The sequence below is a fragment of the Balaenoptera physalus genome (genome assembly GCF_965194825.1).
Source record: "Balaenoptera physalus genome assembly, chromosome: 7".
NCBI lineage: Eukaryota > Metazoa > Chordata > Mammalia > Artiodactyla > Balaenopteridae > Balaenoptera > Balaenoptera physalus.
Window position 1 is genome coordinate 60159101 of NC_138886.1, and position 26911 is coordinate 60186011.

The window sequence follows — 26911 nt, forward strand, 5'->3', positions numbered from 1 at the left end:
AGGAGTTAGGAAAAGAAATAGATATAAAGAATATAGAGTTAATTTTGGAAGACTGATAAAATATAAATACCTTTGGCCTACCTAACAAAACTCTCTTCTATCAGCAAATAGGCAATGATAAATCTATATAAATATATAAGTATAAGTATATATATTTTTTCTCAAGTTATCAAGCTCAATGTTGACTACCATATGCAGTTCACAGGAAAAGTTATAAAATGGAAGCTAATATTTTAACTTCTCAAAAAGATTTTTCATTATACCTGCATATATGTTTTCATGTGGAAATCACTTATTCAGACTTAGTTTACTATTATCATCACCTCTGGTCTAGTATGATTCAAAAAGAAGTGAAATCACATGTCTAGAAGCACTCCACAGAAAATAGTATGATAAGTAGAGAATTACAGCTTCTACAAAGCCACTGAAATAAAGAAAGCTCAAAAACGATGTTGGATTAAAAACAGGTTGAAAGGCATTAAACAAATACACAAATCAATAGTCAAATATTCCTCAGAAGAGCATGACAGAAATAATTTAAATAATTTCTATGTTCGATTTCACATTTATATGAAAATTGTTTTAATCTTATGATTTTAAAAATACTTTTCCCCAATAAACTTTTAACTTTCCTATGCAATCTCTCAGTGGTAAAGCTATATGAGACTTGGCTCAAATATCACCTTCTCTTATTTACATTGGCTAACCACCTTTCTCCACATGCAGACTAGGTAAGTGCTGCTTCCCAGTGCTTCCTGGGAGTCCTTTACACAGCCTTCATTTAGCATTCCGGTGTTAAATGACCTTCAACCTCTCTCCTCCTCGTAGCTCTCAACAATTTCTGAAAAAGATGAATCTGTGTTCTTTGTTTGCTTGCTACTTTCTGTATCATCTGTGCTTATTAATATGTCTAATACATACTAGAATTTCAACAACTGTAAGTAGCTCTAACCATGAAGCTAATCATATTTGGTAGAAAGTGACTTTTTCAATATAAGAAAATCTATCAGAGCTATTCCCAGAGCACAGTAAATATTTGCCGTTCCATACCTACTCTTCACAATTTTAGTAAAGGTAGAATTTCTCATCTGCCATGTAATCAATTCTGTTTTCTTTCTGATAAAAAGGGGGCAATTTTTATTTATTTATTTATTTATTTATGGCTGTGTTGGGTCTTCGTTTCTGTGCGACGGCTTTCTCCAGTTGTGGCAAGCGGGGGCCACTCCTCATCGCGGTGCACAGGCCTCTCACTATCGCGGCCTCTCCTGTTGCAGAGCACAGGCTCCAGACGCGCAGGCTCAGCAATTGTGGCTCACGGGCCCAGTTGCTCCGCGGCATGTGGGATCTTCCCAGACCAGGGCTCGAACCCGTGTCCCCTGCATCGGCAGGCAGACTCTCAACCACTGCGCCACCAGGGAAGCCCAAGGGGACAATTTTTTTAACAATTAAAAACAAATGAAACTAAAGAGAATATGTATTATCTCTATACAATTTTTTTAAAAAATTAAAAGCAAATAAACCTAAAGAGAATATTTATTATCTCTTTACAAATTATATACTTTCATAAAATTATAATATAACTATATTATATATTTTATATATTATGTATCATATATATTCATATGTTATACATTATAAATTATATATATTGTATGTATAAATATGTTATATATAAAGAGATAGAATAGATATATTTTCTATATATAAACAAATATCAAACTATATGTATATATATACATACATAATATACATATACATATATCACACAGATGTGTATATTATATTATATATAAAACTTAACCTCAAATATACATATTTTTTAAATTCAAATGAACTTTATATTTACATCAGAATACTTTCAAATTGTAATTACAAAAGAGGGACTAACTGGGAATGTGAACACTAACAGAGACATTGTTTCTTACAGAGCTCCTCAGTAGTTGATATTTCAGAAGGACTAAGTACAAAGCTTGATATTTTGCAGATACATGAGATCACTACTAACCAGTTTCCAGCAATGATTGTGATATCAGAAAAAAACAAAGATAATTCCTAATTGCACTCCACAAGCTTTAATATTGTCTAATTAATTTCCTGATGTACATTTTGAGTTTGCCTGTGGTTGGTGACCCATTTTGTACCTGAATAATGCATTTTATTTCTCAAATTATGCTCTTGATACTAATACCTTTCATTTACAAACTGAAGCATTAGTCAAAGACCTGATGAATGGTACTTTCCAGGTGAGAATAGTCAGTGTTTTCAGCTACAGATACAAGCCCTTAGCTTCCTTCACTCTCCGCTAAGGGATTAAGTCTTCAGTGTTACTCAAGCCTACCATGATGGACTTTCTAATGATTGTAGGGGGATCTATGTGTGTCACGGTTTGAATTATGTCCTCCAAAATTCATATGGTGAAGTCCTAACCTCTAGTACCTCAGGATGTGTGACCTTATTTGAAATTTAGTTGCTGTGGATGTAATTAGTTAAGTTGAAGTCATCCAACATGACTGATATTTTAAAAGGGGAAATTTGGACATAGGTATGCACACAGAGAGGACCCCATGTGAAGATGAAGGCAGAAATCAAGGTAATGCCAAGGAATGTGAAAGATGCTAGCAAACCACCAGAGCTAGGAGGTAAGAATGGAACAGATTCTCCCTCATAGTAATGAGAAGGAAGCAATCCTGCCAACACCTTGATCTCAGACTTCTAGCTTCCAGAATTATGTGACAATAAATTTCCTATTGTTTACAACGCTCAGTTTGTGATACTTGGTTATGGCAGACCCAGCAAACTAATATGATGTGTAACTTTGCGAACTCCCTGATCTTGGCCCTTCCTGATGGTAACATGGTTCTACTCATCTAAACCTTCATGAAGCATTGGGATCTGAGAGAGATATGTAGTTCCTTGGGGCTTAAGGTTTCAACTTTTCTACATTACTAGTATGTCCTAAACATCAAGTTAAGCCAGATTATTTTCATTTTTGAAATCAAAATTAATTGTTTTGGTTGTTCTTTAAAGGTTCATCTTAGTTTTTGTTTTGTTTCATTTTGTTTAAGAATATGATATAAAACTAATATTCAATATGTATATCAAAATGTAACAGACACTTTCAGTTTCCTATCATTGTTACTTATTTGAGTCAGTGTGGAAAGGACTGTGTAGCCTGGAGTGATTCTAGTATTAAAGCTTACTTTACATATTTATGATAATAACTCTAGGCTACCATAAATCTTGGTAGATCCTCAAGAGATCTTATCTGCTTGAGGTGCCCTTGATTCCCTAGGATGATTATGAGGAGGCATTGGGGCTGCTGGTCATGTACCTTACACAATGCCCATGGAAGACGATGGAGGACACTACCTGAGACAGAGAAGCTTCAAAAGCTAAATCTGGTAAGTTCCAGAGTCCCTGATGAAGAGAAATTACAAACCAAAAGAGCAGTTGACTCTAAACTGAATTTTGGATTTCCTACAAGTGTGACTTACAAATGAATGGTCTCACATAAGATGAAAAAGGAAAAAATATAAAGTTGAGGTAAGAAGGGATAAAGGAAAAGAAAGCAGGAAAGGAAGCAAGATTAATAGCAAGTAGACTAGAGAGAGCCTGTGACGGAACAAACACTCACTGAAGAAAGAAAAAAATGGAAGAGTTCATAGGAAGGGGTAATTATTGAATAAACGGAGGTTGAGTAAGGTAGAAAAAGCAAAATCCAATTACTTAAAAAATCAAGCTAAGTATATAAAAGGAATCCTGTTATCACTCTTGTACATTTCAAGTGTTATCACTCTTGTACATATCACTCTTGTACATTTAGAGAATTATATACTCTCTATTAAGCTAGGTAGTGAGTTCTTCTTGGAGAGCAGAATTGGTGTGTGCGTGTGGATGGGAGCACACGCAGATGTGCACATTTATGCGTGTGTGCCTATTTTCCTCTTTGTAGCCTCAGCCTTTAGGCAAATTGCCTGACATACAGAAGTGCTTAATAAATTCTTGTTGAATGAGTCATCTTTGGTTAGCAATTCATAGTTATTTATTTTGTTCTGATTTGCAAATCATTAGAAGAAATGTTCTTAATGAGGTATCTGGAAGGATCCACTAATCCAGAAATAATACTCTGCTCTAGGGCATTAGCAAAAAGAGAATATGACAGTGGGGGCTGGATGAAATCAAATCTCTTTCTAGATGTCTCCCATTTCCCTTTTAGTTTCTTAGAAACAGAGCTCCTGGGCCACCAAAGAAAAGTCTGGCACTTGAGTAAAACAGTACAACAAAGCACCACTTTTACTAAATCTGTTCGTCTCATATTCAAGCCCTGAAGGTTTGCAAAATATGCTTCCAGCAGATGGCGTTTTGCAGAGTTAATAAAGATGTTCACATCTCCAGTGTCTTGTAATTACTTTAAGAATTAGGAAAAGGAAAATAGAAAAAAAAGGAATAAATTCCTTCTGTTTCCCCTCCTTTAGTTTCATTATCATAATCTGTATCCCATTTCAATTTCCATTACTTTCAGAAGAGTACAACAGGACAATAGGCAATGAGAGAAGTCTGTAGTGGAGAGACAATTTAATTGCTCTGTTAAGAAAGAAATTCAGTTCACACAGAACAGGGCCAACCTTTTCCATTTGATCTTACAGCTCAAATGTCAGGTATGCCATACGTTTTATGTTATTTGAAAGAGCATAAATGGAAACAAAGACTTTAAACATTCCATTCTGCCTCACTATCATTTTATCCATTAAAAAAAATCCTCAGTGACATTTAACAAACTTAAAACAAAACAGTCCTCAGGAATATGTCAAGGTCTCTACAGACTACTCTAGTGTATGTGAAGTTGGTTGACTGTTTTTAGTCAAATTCATTGAAGGTGTTGTGTATTAAATTGTTGGAAGCTTTTCCGAATTCTGGCTTGCAAAGCACACGGAAAATGAATAGTGTGGCTACTGTGGGTGCCTTCATTTGCATATCAATGCCGAGAATTCTGTTGGTTTCATAGAAATGATAGTGATTGAGGTCTAGGAATGAAAGTGAGTGGTTTGGATATACACAGTGGTCAACAGAATTCTCTCTGCTTGCATGCCAACATTTCAAATGATTTTCCCAGTAGGATAAGATGGGTCCTTCACTGTTTTGTGTCCTCTGAGGCAGCATTATGGGTGTCTGAATAGGGCTAAAGATGAGGATGTTTTGAATTTCCACCCAACGATTTTTTTTCAGAGAAAATAATTCTCTGCCAAAATTTCAAAGCCCAACAGCTTGAAATCTCTGTCTCTTTTCCTTTTTGGTTTCACTTCTTTTTTTAAAAAAATCAAATTAAATAAAATATGAACATTTTTGTTCAAGAAAGCCAAGTTATGAGCAATAGTTTACCAAGAAATGGACAGATTTTTTTCTTATTATATTTCACTTGCCAAAAAGAATTTTGCTATCCATAAAAATCTACAGTTCGGTATAGACATTATTAGTTCTGTCATAAATGTGAAAGAACATTGGGAAACCTTATGATAACTTTTCAGATGATATCATAATTCAGTCTGGGAATCAGTGTGGTAGAAAACCTAATACATGGGCTATTTTTAAATCCTTAAAATTAAGGAAGGGCACAATTTGAATCCATATCTCATGGGTGATATTGGCAATATCATGGGTGATAAAATGGGTGGTACTAGAAAAAGGTCTCAGGGACAAATCAAATGTTTTACCTTTAACTGAAATAAGGCCTATATGCATTCTTCAAATTTCCCTTTATTCATAAATAACCATCTAGAATGTAAGCACCATGAAGGCAGGATGTAATGTTCTCTTCACTGCTGTATCAGCAGTGCCTAGAATAGTACCCGGCATATAGTGGGAACTTAATAAATAGTTGTTGAATATAGGAATAGGTTAATGACTAAAAGCCGACCTGGAAAGAGCTTCCGTTTTTGAACACATAGCATTAATGGACACCAAGGAGGTGGTTCCCGTATGTCCTTTAGCTTTAACCATTCTCCCAAGTTCCAGTTACACTTTGTCAGCTGCACCAGACATGCTAGTCCCTCTAAAAAAGTCACATCAGTATGTCTCCAAATAAATTCAGCATCTCTCCTACCCTGAACATTGTCCTTCTATCACTTAATATAAACACTCTTCCTTCATTATTTTTTGATGCTCTGAATATCTGCCTTAACTTTGAAGGCTACCTCAGTGACTTTCAGGCATGCTGTCCTCCATGTCCCCTTACCCAGGCCCCTTCCTTCTCTTGCTCAGAGTTTAATTTCTTCTTCCTTAGGTCAGGATTAAACACAATTTCTAAGAATCTTACCTACCTCAAACTTTCTTCTCTTCCAATCCATTCTATATAAGAAGAACGGATGTTTGTGTGAGTATGTGTGTATTTATACATTTAATTGTCTTACTTGCTTTCCCTCTCAAAACTCTCAAGAGTACATACATTTCTACTGTATTCCTTAGCATGCTATCTAAGGCCTCAAGACAAGTGTTGAGGCATATATCCAACGTTTTAAGGCATATATTTCTATTTGTAATGAGCCTCATTCCTTGATACTCCCCAAACACAAGATGCCAGGCTTTCTTCTCTCTCTTCATTTGCTTTTGCCCTTTCCTCTTCCTGAAAACCCTTCTCCACTCTGTTATTCCTCTGAAAATATAATTCAGTCTTTAGGCTTAATGACCTTAGTTCAAATGGCTCCTTCACCATAAAGCATCTCAGAAGGTCCTGATTAGACGTTTCTTCTGCCTTTGAATTAGCATAATTTATATACTTCCCTTATTAAATTTATCATATCCTGCCCCACATTATAGAACTTCGCTTGTATATTTCGTATCTGTTACTACACTCAAAATTCTTGAGGACACTAATGATGCCGTACACTCAACTTTCCAGCTCTTGCATATAGACCTGCTTATAGCAGGGACTTAATTATTGAATTATTAAATTAATCTAACCACTTATCTTCCATAGAATGAAGCTCAATGTTTATATCAGGCATTAAAATATTTAATTAAAATATGATCTATTTTTACATTGTCATTTTGTACTTAAAGGTTACCTATTAATGTCAGTGTGAATATAGCAAGAGTTTTGCCACTTACAATTTTTAGATTATTTAAGCTAAGCTTGATGGGAGTGAACTTACACTTTCTCGGTACCTAAGGAGTGAGAGGTACTGGTTAATATTACATGATTTTGTTGATGCAATCATTACCAGTGCAGCAAAAATAACGTAGACAGCAACATAATTTCTTCATTGGAATGAAAGTGTTCTAGAGTCTCAAGACTCAATTGATTGGAGAATTATGAAATATCCACTGTGATATTAGCATTCATTATACACTGTGGTCAAGACAATGTTAATAGTTAGTATAGACGAGTGGTTCTCAAACTTTAGCATTCATCAGAATCATTTGTCTTGGAAGACTGTTAACACCCAGATTACAAGGCCCCACCTCCAGGGTTTCTGATTCAATAGGTCTATAATGGGGCCTCAAAATTTTGAATATTTTGCAAATCCCCAGTTAATGTTGATGCTGCAGGGACTTCACTTGGAGAAGCACTAGTCTAGACTAAGCAAAAAAGATGGTACACATTATTATAATTCTTGGTACATGTGTGTTAATTAAGGCTGATGAAGTCGACTGGACCTATAAGGTAAAACCAGCATCAAATGGGCAAATATAACTGAGGTGTCCCACCTAGCACCCTTTACCATCAGGTTGCCTCAGCTTCCACTTGCACCAAATATTTGAAACCTAGAGGTTAGCACAGGACAAAAAAGCAAAATCACTGTAGCATAATGGTCTTTTCTATCTTGCTAAGAACTATACTCCAGTGTAGCTCTGAGACACAGAAGGTTCTCAATATTTATATGTACAAGAATGGATGAAATCAAAAGTAAATATGGTGCTGAATTATTTGATAGTAATAATCATAGTAATTAAGAGAAGCTGAATGAAAGTATGCACCATTATTTTAAAAGACCTAAGGAAGAGTAACTCTCTTGAGGAAAAAGACTGCACGTAAAGCTGAAGCTTTTCCCTTGCTAGGAATCTTCACTGAATCTCTGCAGTGGGATGTGTCTTGCTAGTAAAGTACCAAATGGTAACTTCTAAATGCTAACATCTGGCTCTGCATGTCTTTGTTAAAGACAGTACATGTTTCCATTAAGAACAGGTATTAACTCTAAAATACATGAAGATCCCCCTCACTCTTAGAATAATTATCTTACACAACCACTTTTTAAAAGAATCTATAAAGAACACATTTAGGGATATCAAGAACATATTGTAAGAATAATCTGATAGCATTTGCTGGTCCCAAAGCGTACAAGTTTGATTTCTTTTTCTTGACATATATATCTTCTCCCACCTTCCAGATTATAAGTGACATATATTTTTAGTTCATCGATCTCGAGAATTAAGTCCTTAGAAGGCAGGGATTGTTTATATGTACACCTAAAATCAGTTTAAGAAATTATCAAACTTGCCAAAAATTTAAGAAAAAAATATAAGCAGGAAAAATTAATATTTAATACAATCACTCAAGAAATTTAAGTGAAGACATGAAAACTGCTGGAAATGCACCACTGAATTTCAAACCTGTATTTGCTGTGAAATAAGAGTTCTTCTGAATATTTTGATAAATGTTTTAATACGTGCTTAACTGTTGTTTAAGATCAAAATCTTTTATTTCTTGGATCAAGATGTAGTTGAGTGGAGAAGGAGTGAATACTAATGTTTATATCACAGCAATAATAAGAGTCAAACTGAAATACATATTAATTATCACAACAGATTTCTTAGTTTGGAAGATCAATCACTTACTATGGAAAGTCAGAAAGTTTCATTATATAGGACCTTTACTGTGTTTTTCTAATTTGTGAAAACAAGATTATAATAGTTGAGTCAGTTCATTAAAACTATTTTAAGGCAACATATATTATTATGTGTGTATATAGATATAGATATATGGGTATATATATAAGTATAGAAACATTTAAATTAATAATTAAACTATTTTAAATATATCTTTTATATTATCAGTGACTTTAATTTTCTATCTATCCCTTGCTTTCTCTCTCTTGTTTTCTTTATTTAACAATGAACATGTGTTACTTCAATGGGAAACAGTTTAAATATGTGTGATAATTGATTTAATTGTAGATTATTATTAAGCATTCTACTTCACTAGATTGCATTTTTCTTTTAAAAAGCCTCTAAATTTCCATGACCTTACTTTAATAATGCAGTGTACAAGGCAACAAAAAGTCCTGTGTGAAATAATTTGGGTGAGCCAAAATGTACTAGGACTACTTATAAACAATCATCACTGGACTCCATTTCCTAACAAAAATCCCCATGTTGCACAGCAGAAAGATTCAGTGCATTAATGAGTACAGCTTGCTGCTCATTGCAAAACGGGTGGTTATGGAAACCCATTTGACCATTAAGCAGTACATGTGGAGAAAACTAAAATTAGAAGACACTTGGTGATATCACTTAAGCCTATTTCTGGACTCCGGCAGGAAAACAAATGCAGGCACAATACAGAACTGCCAAATGAGGCAAACACCAGCTGGTCTGAAAGCCAACATTCATGAGCTCTTAGTTTCATAACATGTCTTACATGGGAGAAAAATAAATTGTCATTAAACTCTCATATCCACAGGTGACTTCACTTTGTAGATTATATAAAAATAAATGCTTTCCAACAATATATGCATACCTAAATAATTAATGAGTTATTGCTCTTGAAAATTTAATATGAAAATGACCACAGCAAGGCCACTTAAAAGATAAGTAGATTAAACCTCATGTTAGTAGACTGACATATATCTTTGATATTATTCTAGTATGTTTATTATTCTAGTGCATTCCAGTCTCTCAGAGTCTATATTTGTTCTCAAGCATAATGGCTGCAGCAAATAGTCTACTTGGAACTGGAAAAGGAGTGTTGTAATTAAATGTGAGTTTCTACTAAACAATGACGAAAACTTTCTTACCACCAATAGTGCCTTGGAAGTCATTTTTAAAACAGAGCATTTTCAAAACTCAGAGGTTTCTTTCTGCAACCCATTTTATGTCCCCACCTCTGTCTATCTAGGAGATAGATATGTCTGCACTCTACAAAGAATTCCAGGGAACTAAGTCATTGCCAAGGCCATTTGAGAGGTTGAATTGGCTCAAGCTGGATGCAGATTTAATGTAACAAATCAGCCTGACTGTATTCTAGTTCTTGGTCTATCTTTTGGGCTTGCTAAGTCATTCAGACCTGGGAAAGATTCTGACTTACTAAGAATTTTTAGAAGGGGTCCCTATCTTCACAGCTAGACTTAAAATGTATGGCTTCTGACAGGAATGCTTGGAAAATAATCATTCACTTCTCTCCATCAATTCCATGTTATCCCAAGGGTTTGTTCAACAGATGGACATAATTTGCATATTTGACTACCACAGTTTTCTTAATTGCATTTTCCCAGCATACTCTATTATATTTGCAGTTTATTAGGTTTCCCTTAGAATTTCACTTTGAAAATCATACACAACATATATTAAGTTATCATATTTCCTACATAGTAGACCTCCTTGCAAAATCTAGCACTTGAAAGATTTAGGCACTTAGGATACATTGAAAATCTATTACCATACTTTAAGCTCAACTGTAACATCTCTCAAAAGTATTTAATATGTCTATTTTGTTATAAGCCTTCACATTTTAGTTAAAAATATGTCAAAATATATATTTTATGTCAGAATATTACATAATTCAGTAGCTGTGTACAGTATTTCAATTTTTAATGTTAATTTTGTCTTAAAATCTATTGTCAATCTCTAACAAATGCCTAGACCATTCATCATTAGAAACTTAATTCTTTTTCAACCCAGAAATTAAAAAAAAAGATCCAAAAGAGAGCCAAGAAAAGTCATACTGCCATTAAGGGGGGAAGCGAAATGATATGTCATTACCATTATGATTTTAGTTTGCATGTGGGACCAGTCTTCTAAGTACAAAATACTTCTAAATAAATAAAGATCTTACCTTAAGACATTTCTGAAGAGGGCTCACCATATTAAAAAAGCTTGATTTTTAAAATATATTTTAAAAATATGCACTTACAACATTGTTGTATATTAATTATAGGGAAGAAACCAAGTACTCTTTTGCTATTTTTAAGATCTAGTCTCTGATTCTCAAATAAGAACAACTGGCAGTGGAGCAATTTTGTATTACTTCACATGAGACACAGAGTTGTTTTAACATTAAGTATCAAAAACGTGTACTTTTCTTTAAATGTATAAAAATTCACCAGGATCCCCAAAGAGGCCAATTCACTTACATTTATGGGATTAATATGAAGGTAGAAAAAAAATTATTATCTAAAAATAGTGGATAACAATATATAGCCAACTATCTTACATCTAGAAATACTCTTCTAACTTACTGTGTGAATTGTGAGCTTTGAAGGAACAATTAAAATGGGATAATTCAGTAGTGTAGGTTCAAATGTAATTATTCTTTAAACTTTATTCTGGTGACTATCTACAGAAGCAGTACATCCTCCTACAGAGGATTTTGAAAATCTGGGTGGCAGTGTGTTTTTGTTTTTGTTTTTGTTTTGTCAGAATGATTTAGGGCAATACAGGAACTTTAGTAGGGAGAGCCAGGGAAGTCTTGCAATGTGTAGGACAGTCCTGCACAACAAAGAAGGCTGTCACATCCTGTATGGTTTTGAACTTCTGGCCTGGCATCAAGAGGAAGAAAATATATATAGTTACTTGAGCCTAAACCTTAACACTCTTCGGCATATAAGCATAAAGAATTTTTGCACACTGAATCTCCACAAAGTAATCTCTATCTAAATTAAGGAAAGATTAAACTTAAGAAAGCTTTCTTTGAACCAATATTTTTTTCCATTAGACATAATCACATTACCTACATGGGAATCTGCTCATGATGTTTGAATTGCAATAAAATAAATCTGTATTTATTAAAGACATTCCATGCATAGATGTAGGCATCTGATTATTTTATTAGGTTGTCATACTAGCATAGCCCAAACATTAATAAAATAAAATCAACGTAATTATTTTATTATAAATTTCTCACCCTTTATTTCTCCTTTATGTTATCATTGTAGAATTCTATTCATGTAGTAATTTTATGTTTCATTTCCAGATAGTGAAAGAGAATTATAAAATATGTGCTAAAAAATAAAATGCAATCTAAAAAAAAAAAAAAAATGGTTATGAAGAACCTAGGGGCAGGACAGGAATAAAGATGCAGATGTAGAGAATGGACTTGAGGACACGGGGAGGGGGAAGGGTAAGCTGGGATGAAGTGAGAGAGTGGCACGGACTTATATATACTACCAACTGTAAAACAGACAGCTAGTGGGAAGCAGCCGCATAGCACAGGGAGATCTGCTCGGTGCTTTGTGACCACCTAGAGGGGTGGGATAGGGAGGGTGGGAGGGAGATGCAAGAGGGAGGAGATATGGGGATATAGGTATATGTATAGCTGATTCACTTTGTTATAAAGCAGAAACTAACACACCATTGTAAAGCAATTATACTCCAATAAAGATGTTAAAAAAAAAAAAGAAAATGCATCAGTTCTAGTAGGGTTGAGAATAGCTGTTATAGCAGAATAGTAATAAAAGTTTGGACACCTTATTATGCATTATCATGGCTGAGACTTTAGTGGTGTGAGTCCATAGGAAATAGGATGACTTTTGAGTCCAGAGAATGTTGAAAATAACAGTTAAAATGCTATGAAAACAAGAGCTCCAGGATAGAAATGTGAGAGTAAATATGTAAAAGTGTAGAAGAAGAGAATAAAAGCTGCGACAGAAGAGCACATAATGAAAGATTATTTATGGTGTTAAGTAGGTAAGAAATTAGCTTCTCTATGATACAAGAAAAGTAAACTACAGACCTACATCTCTCATGAGAATAGACATAAAATTAACAATATCATTTAAGAATGCTATAACAGTACAAAAAATGTGAAAAAGATAATAAAACATGACCTGGTGGGTTTATGGTTTATGGAATTTAAGATAGGTTTGGCATGCAAAAATTTACCAATATAATTCATCATGTTAACAGAAAAAAAAAGAAAAAAGAAATATGATTGTCTCAAAAGATGCATTAAAAGTATAACAAAAATTCAAAATCCACTCATGATAAAAACTCTCAGCAAAATATAAACAAAGCAACTCTAACTCAAAAAGGAATCTATGAAAAAACTTTACTTAACAGCATACTTAACAAAGAAAGACAAATGTTTACACTCTAAGGTCAAAAACAAACGAAGGATGTCTGTTTTCACTACTTATACTAAACATTGTACTGGTGTCCCAGCCAAAGTAATAAGGCAAAAGAAAGCAGAAGACACACAGATTGAAAAGGAACACATAAAACTGTCTTTATGTGCAGACAATATGATCATCTACATAAAAAAATAAAAAACAAAAAAGAAACTAAAGAATACAGAAGAAATTGAGATCTAGGAAGTGAGTTTAGAAAGGTTTCAGGATACGAGGTTGATATACAAAAATCAACTTTATTTCTCTATGCTAGCAATGAACAATCAGAATTGAAACTACAAAACAATATAATTAAAGAAAGAATGAAAAATGAAATGCCCAGAGATAACTAACAAAAATTATGCACATCACAGTATACCTATATAATGGACTACTACTCAAAAATAAAAAGTAACAGACTTTTCTATATACAACAACATAGGAATACCTCAAAATGATGATGAGCAAAAGTAGCTATGCAAAAATGCAGTGCATACTGCATATTCTGATTCACATAAAATTCTAGAAAATGCAACTACTTTATAGTAAGAGAAGGCAGATCAGTGTTTGCCTGATAACCACAATTTGGGAGGAAGTAAGATTATAAGAGAGCACAAAGAAATTTTGGGGGATGATGGGTATATTCATTATTTTAATGTGCATGGTTCACAGGTGAATACATATGTTAAAATTTATCCAAACTGTACACTTTAAATAGAGGCATTTTATTGTGTGTCAAGTATACTACAATAAAGCTATAAAACTGATTATCTATGAAGGTAAATTGGTAAGAGGTCAGCTATTTATCATAACTAATGGTGAATGAAACCATGGGTTGTAATTCTCATTTGCAAATTGACTCACCTTGCTGAAAGTTTATTTAAACACTGTTTTCACGTTTGCACTGAACTGTAAGACTAAAGAAACTAATAAGAGAGGAAAAATGAGGCTTGGACTTGAGACTACGATCTGTGAAGGAGAAAATCTGAAAACATGAGCCAGTTTAAAAATAATATGATTGATTTATAATAAATATTGTTCTATCATTAGCTTTCAAATTGCTTTTTTTTTTTTTTAAAGATCTCCTCTGCCTGGTGTGGTGGAATTGGGGCAAGGAGCAGGATTATTTTTAATTCTCTATCCTCTTTTCAAAAACAGAAGTGTTGCTCTTCATTTGCTTGATTTCTTTTAACTCCCATAAAAAATTTCATCTTGGCCAAAAACGTTAGGTTGAAATGCTGAAGCCATTTGACTATACTAGGCCTAGTGAGAGATTAGAATAGAGCAGTATCTCATTTGAGATACATTTCTGTACAATCAATCAATTCTCATAATAGATTACGATATGGTGATTTAGATGGATCAAATCTACAAAAAAATATTCATTTATTCATGCAACAGAAATATATGAGTTCCTACTATGTGCCAGGCACTATGCTAGATCCAAGGATATAATGATGAGTGCAGTTTTATTTGAATGTTAGTGATAGGAATTGAATCAAAATTTATCTTTGTATTGCTGATTATAACATGCTGCTTCTTTAGTATTATGTACAATCAATCAGCTTGAGGACTTACCTGATTTAAAAGAAGAATTCTACGGCTTGGATAGAATCAATGGATATTTTTCTCTCTGGTATTGAAGAAACAGTACAATTTACCTCTAATTAGGTGAGCTGATGACTACATATTTTATAAAGTTGCTACTTCTCTCTGGATGTGATCAGCAGACTGACATAACATTTCTCTAGCAGAAAATAGACAGAATATGCAAAATGTCACCATGTCTATGCTGGGTTAAAAAAATAGAGAGTCAGAAAATGGTTATGTTTCAAAAATGTAAAGTTTAATAGTTGATACAAATCTCTGACTCTAAACTAGGGCTTCTGTTTTCACAGCCTGAGGCAATTCAGTTTCCACTGTCCCTTCACACCTTATGAACAGTTTTGCCTGATACCTTTCAAAAACCCAAGGATATTAACTCTTGGGAAGGAAGTTATTCAAAGAGAATCTTCTTTAACATCATGCTTATTTCTCCCTGAAGTTACTGCTTTGAGGATAATAGTTTTCTTTGATTATGAAAACTGAATGGTTTCCACATTTATATTCTGCCTTGTATAAGCATTTGGCCACAGCTGTAATGGCTAGTGCTTTTGAGACAAGTTTAATTTTCTTTTCATGTTAAATGGTAATGTTTTTATGTTTATTACTTTGTTTACTTAGTGTATCACAAAATCTACTCTTGGCTGTGGAGGTTTGATTATAATATGCATTTTATTAGTCAGATCTCGTATTCCATAATAGCCCAGACTTAGGTTTACTGTTTTAATTTGAGTCCTCAACAATATCCTCCCACCTGTACAATTTCAATAGCTCCACTTAACTGATTTTCAACCAACACTCTCTACTCTCTTCCCTGTAAGATCTACCCTTCAGACTTCTGCCACCACAATTCCCTTCAGAAATCCCGTAAGATACCAAAAAAAAAAAAAGATATATATATTTTCTTCATCAATGCACATACACATAGTAGTAGTAATAACTACAAATACCTGGCATATAAACCCTTCACAATCTGGTCCCCACCACTAATTTCTGACATACAGAGAGCCCTCAATCATCATTTACTACTAATGACTTTTTTTCATTGTTGCGATCTTGGTATCCCATTCACACTTTGAGCTCTCGATGAAGAGCAACCTCTCTGTGAATCACTACTTGGCCCTCTTAGAGGGTTAGTCATTCTATTCTTGCATTCTCAAAGTACATCAATCTTTCATGTCCACTGTGCCTTCAATGAGCTCTCATATTTGTTTCAAAGCATCCTCATTAAGCTGTGATCTCCCTCAGAGCAGAGATATTGATTAATGCAATTCTGCATCCCTGTGCCCATCACCATGCCCTGTACACAGTAAATAGTTAATAAATATTTTTAGATACAGGATTCTGGATGCATCTTTACAAATACAGTGATGTGCATGGCAAGAGAGGACAGCCGAGCAAGTTTCTGTGGACGTTAAAGAGATATGAGCACAGAGATCTGAGTTTATGGTCAATATAGATTTTCTTTTTCAAACCAAAGCTGGTTATGAGATTGAACAGGAATAAAAATCCCTCTTGAATTCTGGATATGAATAACGAATCATCCCATCAAAAGGAAAAATTAAAAGTTTGTTTCAAACTAGTTCAAACTGTAGTGCCTCTGTTGAAAATGCAGTGGTCCATATGGATAAGGTTAGTGGAAGTGATAGAAGTTCAAACAATGTTTAAAACAGGGAGAAAAACTGTTTGCTGCTTCTAAATTGAACAATGATTTTAGAATGCTTTCCCCTCTTATCAGGGCTCTACTTTTATAAGCATTCTGCTTTCTAGGTGATTCTATATTGACTTGTCTAAGCCCAAGGCATAATATTTTAGACTCCAGACATGTGCTATAAGTCTGCTTGACAGTTCATTACACAATTTGTTTTGATTATCAGTATATTGGGAAACTCTTCTCATCCTCCTATTTCTTAATAATTAATAATAAAAATGAAACAATTTATCAATGAAAGCCTGTTAGAACATTAACACAGTATACCTGACTGTCCAAAGAAATGTTATTTATAATTATGTCCTAATTTAAGGTTTGACGTTTTCCACTTTATTGAAAAACATACTACCCTAAACATAGTGAAAAATAAAATGAGATTCCATCATAACCCAGCTGAGAAAAAAATAGATTCCTATAAATTCTGGACCAGTTTTCCTCCTAGGATACATTAGTTGTATGGTAGAACCCTGTGTACAGCAGAGATATCATTAACGATAATAAATATATATCCCTTTAAGTACAGATAACTTGAGGTTTTGATGTAAAGTCATATGGTACATATTTAATAGGATAATCAAAATAATGAATAATTTGAAATATTTAAACAATCATGTTACCTATGATTTCCTAAATATAATCATAATAATACTTTCAGTAAAATTATTGCTTACAAAGAGCATAACTGCCTGCTCAGTTAATATTCACTAATAGCCTAGTATGTGTAAGATAAGCTAGGTGACCCCACAGACACTGAACTATATACACACACACACACATATATATATATATATATATATATATATATATATATATATATACTAGCTCTTTTCTTGCATTACACACTTTGATAGAAAAAGGAGTGGCTTGTTTTTTAAAGGTATGTGGTTAGTACAGTTTTGTTAGATGTGTGAATGAATGCATGAACAATGAAATAAACAAAACATGGAGTAAGAGATAGTCCTTCTAAATGAACTTATTTACAAAACAGAAACAGACTCACAGACTCAGAGAACGAACTTATGGTTATTGGGGGGGGAAAGAGTGGGGGGAAGGGATAATTAGGGAGTTTGGGATCGACATGTACACACTGCCATATTTAAAATGGATAACCAACAAGGACCTACTGTATAGCACAGGGAACTCTTCTCAATGTTATGTGGCAGCCTGGATGGGAGGGGAGTTTGGGGGAGAGTGGATACATGTATATGTATGGCTGAGTCACTTTGCTGTGCACCTGAAACTATCACAACATTGTTAATCGGTTATGCTCCAATATAAAATAAAAAGTAAAAAAATAAAGAAAAGAAATAGTCCTTCTACCAAGGCATTTAATCTGGTGGTGTGTGTGTGTGTGTTTGTGTGTGTGTGTGTGTGTTTGTGTGTGTGTGTGTGTTGAGGAGGGATGTGGGATGTGGCAGGGACTTGGATGAGTCCGTGAGATTGATCAAGTAGATGAGGCAGTATGTAAAGGGTCCAAAGTTAAGTGAACTTAAATAAGGCAGAGATAAGATCAAGTCAGAAAATCAAAAAAGGCTTCAAGAATGAGATATTTTGAAGAATTAAATTTTAACAGATGTTACAAGCCAATTCAGTGATACAACACTTTCTATCAAAAAGCAAGCGTTGAACATTAAAGCAATATGAACCACGTTAGGAAATGGATACTCCCTATTTTATATTTCCTTTGGTCTAGTGAGCATCTTTCTCACGGATCCTGTCTTCTAAATCTACGAACAATCATGTGGCCACAGTAGTAGTTAAAAGAATAACCTAAGTTTGAAACACAACTATGCAAATCACTAGGTATATACGCTTTGGAAGTTTATTTAGTCTTTCTAAGCATAAGTCTCCTTATCTATAAAGTGGAAGATTAACATTTAAACTGACTTGATTGTTTAAAGGATCTTCTGCAAAATGCATAAACAATAACAGGCACAGACTTAAACCTCAAGAAAGTGTAGCTACTTTTCATTTTCTTCTTCGTCTCTATCAGCATCATTTAACAATATTTCTGCTGTAGGTTATTTAGTTGCACTCTGAAAGAATTAGAGGGTTTTTTTGTATTGTTTTTTTTTTTTTTGGCAGCACGGTGCAGCATGCGGGATCTTACCTCCCCAACCAGGGATCAAACCTGCGCCCCCTGCAGTGGAAGTGCGGAGTTTAATCACTGGACCACCAGGGAATTCCAAGAGCTATTTAAGATATATACCTTTAGGCAATTAATACTGGTAGATGTACTGTGAGCACAAAATAAATACTCATTAACTTAAGGGATACTCTGTAGACACCTAAAACTGTACTAAGGGGAAAGATTTTTTTGCATGCATAAAATGTAACTGAAACTTTATTAGAAGATTAAACATTTTTCACCTTTGATTAAAAGGTGTTACAGAAATTAAAAGTAGTTTCATTAGTCATTATTGTTAATTGGTCTTATTAATGAGAAATCTATATACCTAGAGGGACAATAGCATCTCAAATTTCCATGCCTAAATGGTATTTTCTGAGTTAGACTTCATAAAGTTGCAACTTGAACTTAATCATTTCTGATTAAGATCCATGCTTTAGAAAATTGAAAGGAATGCCGTGCATATTTTCCTCCTAGATAAATTAAAATAATAAGATCCCTATTAAAACTCTATTAATTCCCTGAAAAGTTAATCCCCAAACAGTAATAAGTTGGGCACAACATCTATTTCTTTAGAGTAACGTTTAAGCAATGTTTTAGCAAAATGTTTATTTGCATAATTTACACACACATTACCATGTACTGTGAACATTTTATGAGGCAACGTTTCATGGATTTAGCATTATTCCCAGTTATAGTTGCTGTCACATTTGTGTCATTTCCACAGATGTTTCCCCCTAAATGACCTAACATTATTTGTGCATTTAATGTTGGTTTATAGGCTTGTAGAAATAAAAAAATTCACATATCTCACTGTTTTTCGTATTTATTTGTATTCTGTCTTGGATGCTTTCCCTGGAAGCCAGAGGAGAGGGAGAATAGGGCAAGAGAAGGAAGAGGATTGTGTTCCAGACAACAGAGGAAGGGATACAGCAACCACATAAAACTCTAGGAAGTGATGGGGAGTGGTAGAGAGTGGAGACAAACAGTAAGGGTTAATAGTGTCAAGAGGAGGCAGAGAGGGGACTGAGGCTCTGAGTCAGTGTTTTCTGGGGTGGTCCTAGGTAATTTTTAAACAATTCTGTCCCACACTTAGGAACATAGATAGAAAATTAAGCTCATAATCTACTACAGCCTCTGGCATGAAGTTGGGATATTACTAACCCTAAACTGGGCAGACAAAGCACGGATTGAAGAAATCCTTGGGAAAAAATGTAGGGAACTGTGCAAAATTGAGCTGCTCATCAAAGCAAGAAATTCTATTTTTCCAATGTGGGTCACGATTATCATTAGTTTTATATAGCTTCGAAGAGAAGCTTATAGAAAAAAATCCAAAAAAACTAAAACAAAAGGAACAAAAAGAAAAAAAGAGACTGCCCTAACAAATCAGATTGAAGAGCATCGTTTTCGGATAAGAATTTAGGCACTCTAAATCTCCATGGGATTTCCTGAGGGGCCTGAGTTCTCTGGAATATGCTCTTAGACATTTCATTAAACTAAGGGCATGTACCTCTCCCATGGAGTGAGATGGTTTTGGAGAGTCTGGGTTAGGTCAGAAATCTTATGTCAGGGGATAAAAAACATGACTAAAACATGACCTTTATTCATGAGAAGTGTATGATCTTCTTTAGCAATACTGACAATTTCCACTCAAGTTCAATTTTGTAGTCTATTACAGGGAATTTATACTCCTAAGGGGGTAGTAATGTGTGGTAGCCTAGAAACTTGGTCCACTGAATCATGTAATGCATCCCTACTGCTTTTGTGTGCCTTCTTTTTCAAGTCAAGATGTTACTTCTGTAAATCTTACAAATCTGAAGTCAGCAAGTTCAACCTGCATTTGAAAATATTCACCACCAGATAAGTGATTAAAAGCTATTTCAAGACATCTCTACTTTTATCTCCCTTGCAATGTTTGCTCTGTGAGTAGCATGGGGAAACTTTACAGCTATTAGTCCCTGAAGAAAAGATCAAGCGATTGTCCCCCTTGTGAAAAGTAAACTAGTTCTCTTTTCCTGTTTTGGTCAGCATATGCTCTTTACAACAAAAAAGACATGATCATACTCGATTTTTTTCTGTGACTAACACTTATGGTAACTCTCAGATTTTCTTTTGTTCCAAGACCCGCAGGAGCCATGAGAAAGAGTTGAAATTTTGACCTGGTGATAGCCAAGATTGGACCTCAAAATGTCCTTTTCTTGTGACTGGTTTGACACCATTAGGGAAGAACAAGCTGTCTAGGTAATTACTCTGTCTGTCAAGAGAAAAGGCCTCTTGAAAGTTGGACGTTTGGCTACCTACAAAGTAGGTAGAGGAACTTACCTAAAATCTAATTCATGACCAGATGTAGAAATTAACATTTTATTTTTAAATTTTCATCACATTATTTCAAACATAGTTTCCCATTTGTTTGTTTTATAAGTACTAAAATGAAGGACTTTTGCTTCTACAGTTAGGCAATATTTAAATAGTGCTACCATAAACGCTGTTTTCTTGTAGTTTAGAGACTGGTAACAAATATTATAGTTAGTTACTTACAGATTCATGTAAGTTTAGGTATTAGCAGCAAAATCTATAGATGATATGGCCTACAATAAACTATGGAAATTGGTTGCCACACTTGAAAAAAATAAATGCTTAAATATTTCCCTTTAAACACGATTAGAGACATAGGCTTACATTTGGAAATTCAGAAAAAATGTTTATTTTGATTATTAATGTGTATTGTCAGAAAAAATGGCCATATCTAAATATTTCATATATTTGTCTAAAAAGAATATTGCTGGGGAAAAAAAGAAAAACAAACCTGGGTTTTTATTCTAGTTACTGCACTTGTCAAACTCTATTTGAATGAAAGTACTTAGTATGTATTATCTGAGGATTATGATAGCCTTGGCACAGCATAAAGTGAAAATTTATTGTTCTAAAGCATTTACACGAAGAGATGGGAAATGAAGATTCTGACTCTACAAAGATTCTATGAAGATTCTGAGACTATAAAAAAGTGAAAAAGCAAGTAATTTCCTTCAAGTTTCAAGTTTTAGGTAATAAAATATATGCCATGTATGTTCTATGACCCCTCATTCATTTATATAACCAAATTTTAAATTAACCTCAATAATTTTATAAGTCATCTTAACAGTTTTTATATTTTTGGGCTCCTGCCAAGACAAGATGTTCTGGAACCAAATTTTGTAAAGTCAAAGGGCCTAGAAAGTTTTTATAAGGTTTAGATTATCATCAGATCAAAATTGGAGCCTCAAATGGAGCTTGGTTACTTTCAAGCTTTTCTCAAAATGATATTTAGCAAGAGACAATTAAGAAATAATCCCTCTTTAAACTTAATCTCAGTCCTAAAATCCTTTGATCCATCAACAGTTACTGAACATACAACATTCTAGTTACACAGGAGAAAACAAAATCTAAGTCAAAGGGAAAAGAATTCTTCATCTTCATGTCACTTAGAGCCTGCCAGGCAACCATAAGCTATATGCTGGTTTACTTCCCTTGAGCATATGTTCCAAGAATTTAAAAAGAGTCAAAGAAGAAATTGTTTATGTGTATATTATGTGTGTGTCTGTATGTATATATATCATACAATTATTACACATAATTATACATTATATATTAAAATATTTAATTATATATAGTATTTAAAGAGACAAAAAATGTTTGACCATTTATAAACTCATACCCTTCCTGAAAAAATATCAGATTATAAAACAATATACTGCAATTTAGTGCTGAAAACATTTTTTATTTGCCAGAAATGTAAATGTTTATATAATTATATATGATATCTATCAATAAAACAGCAATTCAATTAGTAGGACTATATAGAAGACCTTGAACAAGATGAAGAGTTTAGTACTGTTCATATATTTGTATCAAATGAATTGAAGCTCAAAGAAAAGCATTTAAAAAATAACTAAGTAAAAAAAAAAATTGTTGAAATAATGTTCAAAACATGCTATTTTGGGTAATAATTATGTGGCTAACATAATGCTAGGCACTTTTTCCAGCACAGTATAAATTAACCTTGACAATCACACTAAAAGTCCAGCATATCTAATTCGAATTTTTAGACATGAGTGTCTAAGGTGCACAGATGTAAAGTAAGTAAATCAGGATCATGTGGTTAAAGAGTAGGTCCTCTAAATTAAGATATTATACGTTTCCCAATCTATTTCTGTTGTCTATTGAGAAGCAGTATAGGATAGAGGTTAAGAACCTAGTGTCTTCTGTATCTTCAGTTCAAGCTGTGTGACCTTGAACAAGTTATTTAACTCTGTTCTCTAACCTTTAAAATGGGGCAAAAATAGTATCCATATTAAATGAATAGATGTTGTGAGATCTGAATGTCAATACATGTACGTCATGTAGAACATCACAGAGCACACAGTAAGTTTACAATAAATGTTATCTAATATTACTAGGGGTTCACTCTTTGACCCTTAGGGAGTTACTTTGGCAGATTATATTTTCCTAAAACGGCCGTTACAATAAACCACTCGCTCATCTCACAATGTGACCTTGCGCTACTCCATCAAGAGGTTGAGTCTATGTCCTCTTTTCTTGAAGCTGGGTGAAACTTTGTGACAGTCACAACCAATAGAACTTGATGGAAATGAAGTTATATGACTTACAAGGTTAGATCATAAAAGGATGATCGTGTGTCTGCCTCTCTCTGTTTCCGTGTCACTCTGATTCCGTCTCTGACTTTGTCTTCCTCTGTCTCTGTCTCTTTCTCTCTTTCTACCCTTGCTGTTAGAATCCAGTCACCAGGTTGTAAGAAAGTACCAGTCATATATATGTAGAGTATGTGTACACATTCCAGCCAAAACCTCCAGCTAAATTCTAGTCAAGAGCCACCATCAACTGCCTGACATGTGAGTGATAAAGACTTTGAAATAACACCAGTCCATTTTCATGAGATAACCTGAGGAAGAACCATCAAGCTGAGTCCAGTCACCCCCATGATGATGAGAGATACAAATGAGCAATCATTATTGTTTTAAGCCACCATTTGGCGGGTGCTTTGTTATACAGAAATAAATAACCAGCACAGTCACCAGGTTTTCTTTTGAAAAAATAAATTACTAAAAATAGGATAATTGAATACATTCCTGAATTTGATTTTTTTTTAAATCTAGTTACTGAGCTGAAGCATCCTTTTCTCCTAAATGTATAGATCTTATGTAGATATAGAGAGTCACAGCTAGATTTAATGAAATTTTTCATTTTCTGCTACCCAGAAAGAAAGGGATGCTCCATCCTTACTCTGAGCAAGGTTGGCATATGATGGTGAACAAAAACGACAAACACACATACGAAGGTCTTCCTCCTAAGGTCAAGAGAAGAGTATTTCCATGAGCAGCTACCACAGTGCCAGGACTCTGGGGTCCTTCTTATGGGATCAAATGCAAAGAGTTCTGATTCTTGATAAAGAAAACAAGGCAGATAGCAGCTAACTTGCCCAGACACATTGAAGATAACCATGAGGTGCTCTGATGCTCAGGGAAATGCAACCAACCAACTCTTTCAACACATAAAACGAAACACCAATCATTGTCTTCCAATTTAAACATAATACTGGTATCTGAATTCAAAGTGTTGAATTATAATTCAGTTGCATCACCCAGCTTTACATATCAAGTCTAGAGGCTTTGACTGTTTCAAGAACAGTCTGTTGGACAAAGAAAGAAAAATCTCTCAAAGAGTGCCATTTGCTTGGGTAGTATCAGGCCCCGTAAGTGGACTTCTATAAAAAGAGAAGCTCACTGAATTAATACACTGAAGAGAAAAAGAAGGGTAAATACTCCTTGAGTATAGGGCTTTACATATATATTAAAAGGCAAACCCTGTAATTTTCACAAGGAATGAAACAGGCTCATTATTCTCTCACATTGAGAAACCATTCTTCACTCAGGAAAGAAGTCCACGATAACTCTATAAAACAGAATACCACCCTTGCCAGCAATTTGGCTTTTTTCCAAAGAAAAATGCAGAAGGAAAAAAAAACAAAACATTAAATAAGGGAAATTAATCCTAATTACATAGCTATAGAAATGTAATTATGTGGAAGATAATACAACGTTGCCATTTGACTTTAATGTTAAAGAAAGCATCTTGTCTCAGCAAAAAAAAAAAAAAAAAGTCCTAAGTAATCATAATAACATAATAATGTCTGCTGAGAACACGTGTAACTCACAGTCATACACTCCACACCCCCACCTCATTCTAAATAGTCAATTATTTATATTGTATCATTTATAAATCGATGCATGCTATAAGCTGGTAAATCATTTGTGGGTTATATAAATGCAAAAATAAGTAACCAAACATAAAATCAGTTATTTAAAATCCCAAAGTAATAATGTAAGGCTTTGATTTACCAAAATGTGCTTAATAGTGTTTTGAATCTTTCCCCTGGTGATAAACAATATGAATTACATAATGAGATATATTTGTTTAATAGTTGGGCCAACTTATTCCAGCTTGTCAAATAGCCAAGACTTTATCTATTTTTTTACTGCTGCCGGGCTGATGGCCATCTCTGTGTATATGTTTTAAAATCTTCACTGGATGGCAAATGAATAAAGCATAAAAACAATTTAGCCCGAGATGGCTTTCTGTTTCAAGAAAGTTTGTGCTTGGTAACAATCAGGATTACTGAGGACTTTTAATTATATCTATGGTCCTTGCATTACAAACAGATTAAAAGGTTCCCAGAAGAATGGGAATCCTTTTGACTGTCAGATATAGAAAGGAAAGACTGAGGTTAGAGACATCCCTCTGAACACAAACCCTGACACCATTTTCTCTCCTGCTCTGAGGTCACAAGGACCCACATGTACAGAATTTCTGTACACTACAGTTTACATGTGTTTACTCTGGCTGGTGCCTGTCTCCCAGGAGACTCCTGATAAGCATCAAGAAATGTAGTCTCTGGTGATCAAAAGGACGAAGTCTTTGTCTTCCTCAGAAAAAAATTTTTAAAAATATGCATTACAGTGTTTTTACTTTCTCTTTATATGCTCTATAAAATTCCTTATTTATTAAAATCTTAGTAGTTATACTTTGTCTTGAGAAAACATGGCTTTGTAGATATCATATAAAGAAAAGGAAGAAGAAAATAATGACACCACCACCAATAATTAGTAAGAATCTTTAATTTGCCAGGCACAGTACAAAATACTTTTCCATCTGGCCCTGCTAACTTTAAACTGTTGCTATTTAAAATGAGTGATCTTTTTTATGTTACTTTGTCAAGTGTTTCTTATTATTTTCTTTGGGCTATCTTTGCTATACACTTTGTGTCAATGATATGAGAAATTCAACTAATCAGTTAGGTATCTGATCAAGTCTCCTTTTCACTAAAAATAATTAGTGGCCACCAATGCCCCTATCGCACAGGACAGCTCCCTAACATGTTCTACCTATTTCTCCAGGATTACTATTAATCATACCCCTCTTGAAAATGCCAAGTTTCCTCTTGCCACAGAGCTTTGCACATGGTGTTTCCTTCTCCAGTAATTTCCATCCTTAATCCCTTTTGCCTGCAAATACTCCACTTCACTTAACCCAAACTCCTTCCTCACATTTCAGCTTAATCACCTCCTCAACTATTTCTTCCTTAATATGTTCATATTATGATAAATACATATCATATACATCATTATACACTCTCATATCAATGAACTCCATACATTACAGCATCCATATTAAAGTGAATTTTGGTTAATATTTGCCTTCTCAAGACTAAAAGCTCCAGAAGGGTGGGAAAAATATACATTTTTTTCTAATTAGTAGAGCGGCTGGCATAATGCTTAATAAATGTTATTTAAAATAAAAAAAAATAAATTAATGAGTGAAGGAGTTAAACTGGTTTTAGACAGGTTTTGGCTTCTCAATTGATTTCCTGAGATACAAAGAGAAAAAGTATCTTATTTCTCACACCTTGCCTATAGCACATAAGTACAAAGCACAAGTGCTACTTCCTGGTTCCACCCAAATCTTTATATAATTAAGTATTAAGCCACCAACTAGGGAGGAGGTACTGATGAAGAAGGGCTCCCGGGGAACTACAGCAAACCAGGAGCATGCTACAGGGCAAAATTGTCAAGGCAAAGAGTTAGGATCACCATCAGAGAG

General features: G+C 34.1%; 1 protein-coding gene and 1 long non-coding RNA gene across 3 annotated transcripts in view; one reads left to right on the top strand and one right to left on the bottom strand.

Annotated features, from left to right (window-relative positions):
• Nucleotides 1–26911, bottom strand: part of PTPRD (protein tyrosine phosphatase receptor type D) — a 2148784-nt gene that overhangs the window by 1775466 nt on the left and 346407 nt on the right. The window lies entirely within an intron of this gene.
• Nucleotides 1438–18701, top strand: LOC309665029. Its single transcript, XR_014266171.1, has 2 exons — nt 1438–17996; nt 18027–18701. It is a non-coding gene; the product is annotated as an uncharacterized lncRNA (long non-coding RNA).